This window comes from Pelophylax lessonae (genome assembly GCF_965119305.1).
Source record: "Pelophylax lessonae genome assembly, chromosome: 13".
NCBI classification, from domain to species: domain Eukaryota; kingdom Metazoa; phylum Chordata; class Amphibia; order Anura; family Ranidae; genus Pelophylax; species Pelophylax lessonae.
Window position 1 is genome coordinate 11,977,501 of NC_138780.1, and position 10,011 is coordinate 11,987,511.

General features: G+C 45.5%; 1 long non-coding RNA gene across 1 annotated transcript; it reads right to left on the minus strand.

The window, feature by feature from the left end:
* Window positions 1–2,918: 2,918 nt before the first annotated feature.
* Window positions 2,919–9,188, minus strand: LOC309569381. Its single transcript, XR_014226066.1, has 2 exons — window positions 9,080–9,188; window positions 2,919–3,218 (listed from the first exon to the last, which is right to left on the minus strand). It is a non-coding gene; the product is annotated as an uncharacterized lncRNA (long non-coding RNA).
* Between the last annotated feature and the right edge of the window lie 823 nt (window positions 9,189–10,011).

Below are 10,011 nucleotides of genomic sequence, written 5' to 3' on the forward strand. Positions count from 1 at the left end.
GACTACTCTCCTGCTTGATCCCAACCTGCAACCACTTGTTACCGACCTTTGGCTTGTTCCTCAACTATGCTTATGCTTGATCCAAACCTGCAACCACCTTTTACCAACCTTTGGCTTGTTCCTTGACTATGCTTCTGCTTGATCCCAACCTGCAACCACTTGTTACCGACCTTTGGCTTGTTTCTTGACTATGCTTCTGCTTGATCCAAACCTGCAACCACTTGTTACAGACCTTTGACTTTTTCCTCAACTACGCTTCTGCTTGATCCCAACCTGCAACCACTTGTTAAGACCTTGGCTTGTTACTTGTCTATGCTTTCGCTTGATCTCAACCTGCAACCACTTGTTACCGACGTTTTGTTGTTCCTTTACTACGCCTGTTGCTTGATCCCAACCTGCAACCACTTGAAACTGACCTTTGGCTTGTTCCTTGGGTACCCTTCTGCTTGATCACAACCTGCAACCACCTAATACCAACCTTAGGCTTGTTCCTTGACTACTCTTCTGCTTGATCCCAACCTGCAACCACTTGTTACCAAACCTTGGCCTGTTCCTCGAATATGCTTCTACTTGATCCCAACCTACAACCTCTTGTTACCAACCTTTGCTTGTTCTTCGACTATGCTTTTGCTTGATCCATACCTACAACCACCTTTTACTGACCTTTGGCTTGTTCCTCGACTACTCTTCCTCTTGATCCCAACCTGCCACCACTTGTTACCAACCTTTGACTTTTTCCTCAACAATTCTTCTGCTTGATCCCAACCTGTAAACACTTGTTATCAACCTTGGCTTGTTCCTTGACTACGAGACAGAAGCTCCTGTCTGTCTACCTCATACTGCTTTTCATTCATTATTCTTATGAATAGCTCCACTGACCTATACATAAGCGTCACAGCCTTGACGATGTCGGAGCTTTGTTCCAGAAGATTTTTATTATTATACAGGATTTATATAGCGCTAACAGTTTGTGCAGTACTTTACAACGTTAGGACAAATGGTACAGTTACAATTTAATACAGGAGGAATCAGAGGGCCCTGCTCATTAGAGCTTATAATCTGAAAGGTCATGTGTCCCTCATATTGCTGTTGGTTCATTATTTATTATAATGGCCTGACTGACCAAGAGTGAGGAGCCAGAGCCCTGACAATGTCACCACTTTGATTCAGAAGCTCTTGTCTCACTCATTTTGCTATTGGTTCAATATTCTTATATAAGTGGCCTCATTGACCAGTAGGGAGGTGGCAAAGTCTTGATGATGTCAGAGCTTTGGTTCAGAAGCTTCTACCTCCACCATTTTGCTTGTGTTTCTGTATTCTTATTGATGGTCCTACTGACCGGTAGGGAGGTACCAGAGACTTTACGATACCAGTAGGGGGGTGCCAGAGTCTTGATGATGTCAGAGCTTTGGTTCAGAAGCTTCTACCTCCATCAATTTTCTAGTATTTCTGTATTCTCATTGGTGGTCTTACTGACCAGTAGGGAGGTACCAAAGACTTTACGATACCAGTAGGGAGGTGCCAGAGTCTTGATGATGTCAGAGCTTTGGTTCAGAAGCTTCTACCTCCGTCAATTTTCTAGTGTTTCTGTATTCTCATTGATGGTCTTACTGACCAGTAGGGAGGTACCAGAGTCTTGATGATGTCAGAGCTTTGGTTTAGAAGCTTCTACCTCCATAAATTTTCTAGTGTTTCTGTATTCTTATTGATGGTCCTACTGACCGGTAGGGAGGTACCAGAGACTTTACGATACCAGTAGGGAGGTGCCAGAGTCTTGATGATGTCAGAGCTTTGGTTCAGAAGCTTCTACCTCCGTCAATTTTCTAGTGTTTCTGTATTCTCATTGATGGTCTTACTGACCAGTAGGGAGGTACCAGAGTCTTGATGATGTCAGAGCTTTGGTTTAGAAGCTTCTACCTCCATAAATTTTCTAGTGTTTCTGTATTCTTATTGATGGTCCTACTGACCGGTAGGGAGGTACCAGAGACTTTACGATACCAGTAGGGAGGTGCCAGAGTCTTGATGATGTCAGAGCTTTGGTTCAGAAGCTTCTACATCCACCATTTTGCTTGTGTTTCTGTATTCTTATTGATGGTCCTACTGACCGGTAGGGAGGTACCAAAGACTTTATGATACCAGTAGGGAGGTGCCAGAGTCTTGATGATGTCAGAGCTTTGGTTCAGAAGCTTCTACCTCCATCAATTTTCTAGTGTTTCTGTATTCTCATTGATGGTCTTACTGACCAGTAGGGAGGTGCCAGAGTCTTGATGATGTCAGAGCTTTGGTTCAGAAGCTTCTACTTCCACCATTTTGCTAGTGTTTCTGTATTCTCATTGATGGTCTTACTGACCAGTAGGGAGGTACCAGAGACTTTACAATACCAGTAGGGAGGTGCCAGAGTCTTGATGATGTCAGAGCTTTGGTTCAGAAGATTCTACCTCCATCATTTTGCTAGTGTTTCTGTATTCTTATTGATGGTCCTACTGACCTGTAGGGAGGTACCAGAGACTTTACGATACCAGTAGGGAGGTGCCAGAGTCTTTATGATGTCAGAGCTTTGGTTCAGAAGCTTCTACCTCCATCAATTTTCTAGTGTTTCTGTATTCTCATTGATGGTCTTACTGACCAGTAGGGAGGTGCCAGAGTCTTGATGATGTCAGAGCTTTGGTTCAGAAGCTTCTACTTCCACCATTTTGCTAGTGTTTCTGTATTCTCATTGATGGTCTTACTGACCAGTAGGGAGATACCAGAGACTTTACGATGTCAGAGCTTTGGTCCACAAGCTCCTGTCTTCTTCCAATCCCTATTGTTTCCCTATTCCTATCAGCAAGGTGGTAACTATTTGTATAACACGTGCTTTTTTTTTTCTTTTTAAGACACATATTTCCTGCTAATTTGTTAGAAAAAATCAAAGGCTGTTGTTTTGGTTAGTATTTATTATCATGCATTTAATTGTTATTATCATATTATTGTTTATTTTGCATTGGGCTCAATTGGACATGTCTTTATTACTGTGAATGACACGTTTCCCTGTGGCGCATGACCCCTTTCTTTTCCTGTTCGGTCCTTTGTTGATTTTACCATTGTGCCATAAAGCATTGTGCTGTATTCCCGGTGCTCCTCTGGACCTTGCAGCCGTATCCTCTCTTTGTTTTATTGCATAGAACACATATTGGACAGGAGGAAGAAGAGGAATTATGGGAGAGCTGGGCACAGAGCTGAAAAGAAATATAAAAAAATTCTCTACTTCTAGACAGAACTGCATAGATTCTGAGGAAAAATATATATATACACACTCAATGTCCAAGATTTGTTGGATACCTGACCATTGCACCTACTATATAGCCAAAAGTCTGTGGACCCCCCTCCAAATCATTAAGTTCAGGTGTTTCCAGTGAAGGGTATTGTTAATACTACTGCATTTAACCACTTTACCACCGGAGGATTTTGCTGTCTTACGTCTGGTTCACTCTTTGCGATTCGGCACTGTGCGACTTTAACTGACAATTGCGCGGTCATGCAACGCCGTACCCAAACAAAATTTACGTCCTTTTTCCCCACAAACAGAGCTTTATTTTGGTGGTATGATCACCTGTGCGATTTTTACTTTTTGCGCTATAAACGAAAAAATAACAATATTTTTCACATTTTTTTATACATTTTTCTGCTACATATTTTTGGTAAAAAAAAAATCGCAATAAGCGTATTTTGATTGGTTTGCGCAAAAGTTATTGCGTTTACTAACTAAGGGAAAGATTTCTGTCGTTTTTGGTGTTTTTTTATTTAACGAGTAATGGCGGCGATCTGCAATTTTTTTTTGCGGGACTGCGACATTGCGGCGAACAGAACGGACCCTTGACTGACATTTTTGACACTTTTGGGGGTACCAGTGACATTACTACAGTAATCAGTGCTATAAATATGCACTGTTACTGTAAAAATGACACTGGCAGGGGAGGGGTTAAATTTATTGGAGAGGGAGGGGTTAATGTATGCCTGGTGTTTACTGACATGTGTGGGGGGAGGTGACTGAGTGACACAGGGACAGATCGCAGGTTCAGCTATGCTCCTCCCCTGGCCCAACTCCCGCTGTGACTGAATACAGCTGGAGCGAGCCTCCGGCGGCGCGCGCGCGCCGCTGAGAGGGGGGAATGTCTGGCGACGTAGGTCTACGTCGCCAGACGTTATCGAGCCACTTTGCCGCAGTTCGGCTCTAGTGAGCAGTGCGGAAGTGATTAAAGACACTTTTAGTGCCTGTATATATTCTGAAATAAGTTTCTAATACCACAGAGACAAGTGAATTTAGAAGCAGAAAAAGCTCTAATGGTAAACTATGCAAAAAAATAGGTGGTAAACGGAGGAAATATGTGATAAATTTGGAGACCTCAGTTGATAGACCTGAGTGTATTGAACAGTTGTCTTTCATCATTTGTGTACTATGTAAGATATCCGGAAATAACACGAAGTGAAGAGCCCTTTCCAGTTTTAAAATAAGCCGGGTCGATGTCCACTTCACAGCTTTGTATGCTCTCCATTAACAGTATCTCCAAAGCGGATTGGATTTTCCGGATATAAGTATTGAACAGCTAATTTGTCACCTAGGGATAGTCTCATTTTCCAGAGGCCACTCTCATTTTCAACGCCTTATAAAGAAGTGGAACGTCTGAGAAAGTGTGTGAAGCAGAGAGAAAAGAAGGGATAGTCCTCCTCGTTGGTCGTTGGTTGAAAGACAGCAGCTTCCAAAATTATTCTTATTGCAAAGCTTCAATGACATTTTGTATTGTCCAGGGGCAGTGGTTCTCAACCAGGGTTCCGTGGAACGCTAGGGTTCCTCCAGAGGTTGCTAGGGGTTCCTCCTGAGGTTGCTATGGGTTCCTCCAGAGTTTGCTAGGGGTTCCTCCAGAGGTTGCTAGGGGTTCCTCCAGAGGTTGCTAGGGGTTCCTCCAGAGTTTGCTAGGGGTTCCTCCAGAGGTTTCTAGGGGTTCCTCCAGAGGTTTCTAGGGGTTCATCCAGAGTTTGCTAGGGGTTCCTCCAGAGTTTGCTAGGGGTTCCTCCAGAGGTTGCTAGGGGTTCCTTGAGCAATGAGCAATTTCTGACTCTAAGATAAGTTCCTGCTGCTTTGCAGTGCAGTTTCTTGTTTCTACGTACTTGGTAAGTTAAACGTTGGCTTGGCATACTAAATGGCTGTGTTCAGTAGAGGTGAAGGGCGATAGTGCAACAAGCAATGTAGGAGCCCAACAAATCTGTATTGATCACAACAAAAAGTCACAATAGCAGACAACAAGTTTAAGGGCTCACTCCCTCTTCATCATGGCTCTGACAATCTCAGTCCAGAATAGGGCAGTGGTTCTCAACCAGGGTTCCGTGGAACGCTAGGGTTCCTCCAGAGGTTGCTAGGGGTTCCTCCTGAGGTTGCTAGGGGTTCCTCCAGAGTTTGCTAGGGGTTCCTCCAGAGGTTGCTAGGGGTTCCTCCAGAGGTTGCTAGGGGTTCCTCCAGAGTTTGCTAGGGGTTCCTCCAGAGGTTTCTAGGGGTTCCTCCAGAGTTTGCTAGGGGTTCCTCCAGAGTTTGCTAGGGGTTCCTCCAGAGGTTGCTAGGGGTTCCTTGAGCAATGAGCAATTTCTGACTCAAAGATAAGTTCCTGCTGCTTTGCAGTGCAGTTTCTTGTTTCTACGTACTTGGTAAGTTAAACGTTGGCTTGGCATACTAAATGGCTGTGTTCAGTAGAGGTGAAGGGCGATAGTGCAACAAGCAATGTAGGAGCCCAACAAATCTGTATTGATCACAACAAAAAGTCACAATAGCAGACAACAAGTTTCAGGGCTCACTCCCTCTTCATCATGGCTCTGACAGTTTCAGTCCAGAAAAGGGCAGTGGTTCTCAACCAGGGTTCCGTGGAACGCTAGGGTTCCTCCAGAGGTTGCTAGGGGTTCCTCCAGAGGTTGCTAGGGGTTCCTTGTGCAATGAGCAATTTCTGACTCTCAGATAAGTTCCCCCGACACCACTGATCTTTTTAGCTATCTGGAAGAAGGTAATTCTTCCCAGTGTCCACAAGTGTAAGGATGCCCGTACAAGAAATAGAGGCAGCCTAAATGCCAAGTAAGGTCCGAGGTGTCTGTGAAGGTTCTCATTGATCCAGTGTGACCAAAACTGAATGGCAGGTGCCTCTCGAGATTCCACCAGGTCCTTTCCCATGGCACGCCGCTGGGAGTGCAGACAAGAACGGATCTCATCCCAGCTCTAACAGTCAAATAGGAAAAAAGGAAGGTTTTGCAAGCCTTACATCCCTGCAAGGGATTTATATCAATTGTTGTGGCAGCTGCTGCTTTGCAGCGCAGTTTCTTGTTTCTACGTACTTGGTAAGTTAAATGTTGGCTTGGCATACTAAATGGCTGTGTTTAGTAGAGGTGAAGGACGATAGTGCAACAAGCAATGTAGGAGCCCAACAAATCTGTATTGATCACAACAAAAAGTCACAATAGCAGACAACAAGTTTCAGGGCTCACTCCCTCTTCATCATGGCTCTGACAGTCTCAGTCCAGAAAAGGGCAGTGGTTCTCAACCAGGGTTCCGTGGAACGCTAGGGTTCCTCCAGAGGTTGCTAGGGGTTCCTCCAGAGGTTGCTAGGGGTTCCTTGAGCAATGAGCAATTTCTGACTCTAAGATAAGTTCCCCCGACACCACTGATCTTTTTAGCTATCTGGAAGAAGGTAATTCGTCCCAGTGTCCACAAGTGTAAGGATGCCTGTACAAGAAATAGAGGCAGCCTAAATGCCAAGTAAGGTCCCAGGTGTCTGTGAAGGTTCTCATTGATCCAGTGTGACCAAAACTGAATGGCAGGTGCCTCTCGAGATTCCACCAGGTCCTTTCCCATGGCACGCCGCTGGGAGTGCAGACAAGAACGGATCTCATCCCAGCTCTAACAGTCAAAGAGGAAAAAAGGAAGGTTTTGCAAGCCTTACATCCCTGCAAGGGATTTATATCAATTGTTGTGACAGCTGCTGCTTTGCAGTGCAATTTCATGTTTCTACGTACTTGGTAAGTTAAATGTTGGCTTGGCATACTAAATGGCTGTGTTTAGTAGAGGTGAAGGACGATAGTGCAACAAGCATTGTAGGTGCCCAACAAATCTGTATTGATCACAACAAAAAGTCACAATAGCAGACAACAAGTTTCGGGGCTCACTCCCTCTTCATCATGGCTCTGACAGTCTCAGTCCAGAAAAGTCCCTCTTGCATACTGACCAGGAACACTGTTATATTTTTCTAAGCCAGGGGTCTCCAAAACTTCTAAAAAAAACGGCAAGTTTACTGTCCGTCAGACTTTAGTGGGGTCGGAATGTGGCCAATGAGAATAGGCAATGTCTATGGTTTGGTGGTCAGCAGGAGTGAAAAAATTAATAGTGCCTGTGGTCAATAGGTGGAGGAATAGTGCCCCATCGTTGGTGTCCATGGGAGGAAGATTACCCTACTGTTGGTGTCTCAGTTGGAGGAATAGTGCCCCATCGTTGGTGTCCATGGGAGGAATAGTGCCCCATCGTTGATGTGCTTGGGAGGAATAGTGCACTACTGTTGGTGTCCATGTGAGGAATAGTTCTCCATCATTGGTGTCCGTGGGAGAAATAGTGCCCCATCGTTGGTGTCCTTGGGAGGAATAATGCCCAATTGCCAGTGTCCATGGGAGAAATAGTGTCCTACTATTGGTGTCCATGTGAGGAATAGTGCCTCATCATTGATGCCTGTGCGAGGAATAGTGCCCCATCATTGGTGTCCATAGGAGGAATAGCGCACTACTGTTGGTGTCTGTGTAAGGAATAGTGCCCCATCATTGGTGTACTTGGAAGGAATAGTGCCCCATCGTTGGTGTCCATGGGAGGAATAGTGCCCCATCATTAGTGTCAGTGGGAGGAATAGTGCCCTACTATTGGTGTCCGTGTGGGGAATAGTTCCCCATCATTGGTGTCCTTGGGAGGAATAATGCCCAATTGCCGGTGACCATGTGAGGAATAGTGCCTCATCATTGATGCCTGTGCGAGGAATAGTGCCCCATCATTGGTATCAGTGGGAGGAATAGTTCCCCATCATTGGTGTCAGTGGGAGGAATAGTGTCCCATCATTGGTGTCGGTGGGAGGAATAGTGCCTCATCATTGGTGTCAGGGGGAGGAATAGTTCCCCATCATTGGTGTCAGTGGGAGGAATAGTGCCCCATCATTGGTGTACTTGGAAGGAATAGTGCCCCATCGTTGGTGTCCATGGGAGGAATAGTGCCCCATCATTGGTGTCAGTGGGAGGAATAGTGCCTCATCATTGGTGTCAGTAGGAGGAATAGTGCCTCATCATTGGTGTCAGTGGGAGGAATAGTGCCCCATCATTGGTGTACTTGGAAGGAATAGTGCCCCATCGTTGGTGTCCATGGGAGGAATAGTGCCTCATCATTGGTGTCAGTGGGAGGAATAGTGCCTCATCATTGGTGTCAGTAGGAGGAATAGTGCCCCATCATTGGTATCAGTGGTAGGAATAGTGCCCCATCATTGGTATCAGTGGGAAGAATAGTGCCCCATCATTGGTGTCAGTGGAAGGAATAGTGCCCCATTGTCCCTCACAGGCCAGATAAAGACAAGCAAAGTCCTGCATCTGGTCCAAGGGCCACAATTTGAAAACCACTAGTCTAAGGAAAGCGGCCATTGGTACCAGTTCGACAAGCAAAATGGCTGCCTCCCTCTCCCCCCATTGACGTCAAGCACTGTCCTCTAACAAAACGAACACGCTGCTTGCGCTTACAAAATGGCCGCCCTGTGGACAACCGTTCCGCTTTAAGCTTGCCGAATTCTGTTTTAAAGCATAATAGCCTGGGAGGTCTGACTGCTCAAATTGCTGACGACCTCCTTTTTTTTTTTTTTTTTCTGTTTTTCGTTCTCACGCAGATGATGGTGCGCAGGGACGGCGTTCTGCTTCATCTCGCCTCAGCTGGCTTTCTAAAAAACACAAATAAGGTCCCAGCAGCGCGGCCAAGTCCCTGATTGCATTGTCTTTCTGACAAAGCCATTAGTTAGTTGTAGCGTGGGGCCCGGCCAGCTCTTACCTCATTCTCGCTAAGTGCTTGTTGTAATGATGTGAGTGCAGCCAGCGGGGCCCCGAGCGGACCTCCTGTGGCCTCTGCTCACGAGGAAGGAGGACTAAGTGCTGCGAGATGCACAGCGTCCTGTGATAGTCCTGACGGAGTTAAAGGGACATTACGCCGAAAATGCAAAAATCGACTCCAACCTTTTTTTTTTTCCAGTAGCAAATTTAATGCTACTTTAAGCGGATTGAGTGTCAGCTCTTGTGCCCCTCTGTTCTCTGAACCCCTGGATCCCGGGCCCCGGATCCTGAACCCAGCATGGGAAGAATCTCTGACAGGCTGTGCCCAGGGGCTGCCTCTCCCTTGGGGCTCCATGGCCTCATTATGGAAATATGGAGAGCCGCTTTCTCCCTGGCTGCTGTCCGTATGTCCTGCCAGTCCCTGTCACACATAAATATATATATATACGTCACATGGTCCCGGGAGGCCATCCTATTGGGTGGCTTGTTTTCCATGCTGTGGGGAATGTGGCCCCTCTCAGTGATGAAGACCCTCCAGCAATGGCAATGATCTCTCTGTGTACAGATATGAGATATCCCACTCCAATTATAAAGATGGAGTTCAACAATGAAGGGCTGTCCAATCACAACAGACAATTGAGGAATGCTTTGTTCTCATTGGCTGGCGGGGCGGGGGGAAAGGGGCGAAAACCAATACCTGCAAAGACAGAGATAGATAGATAGATAGATAGATAGATAGATAGATAGATAGATAGATAGATAGATAGATAGATAGATAGATAGATAGATAGATAGATAGATAGATAGATAGATAGATAGATAGATAAAAAGATTGATTGATTGATTGACTGATACATGGATAATATAATATATCTATATTACATAGATAGATAGATAGATAGATAGATAGATAGATAGATAGATAGATAGATA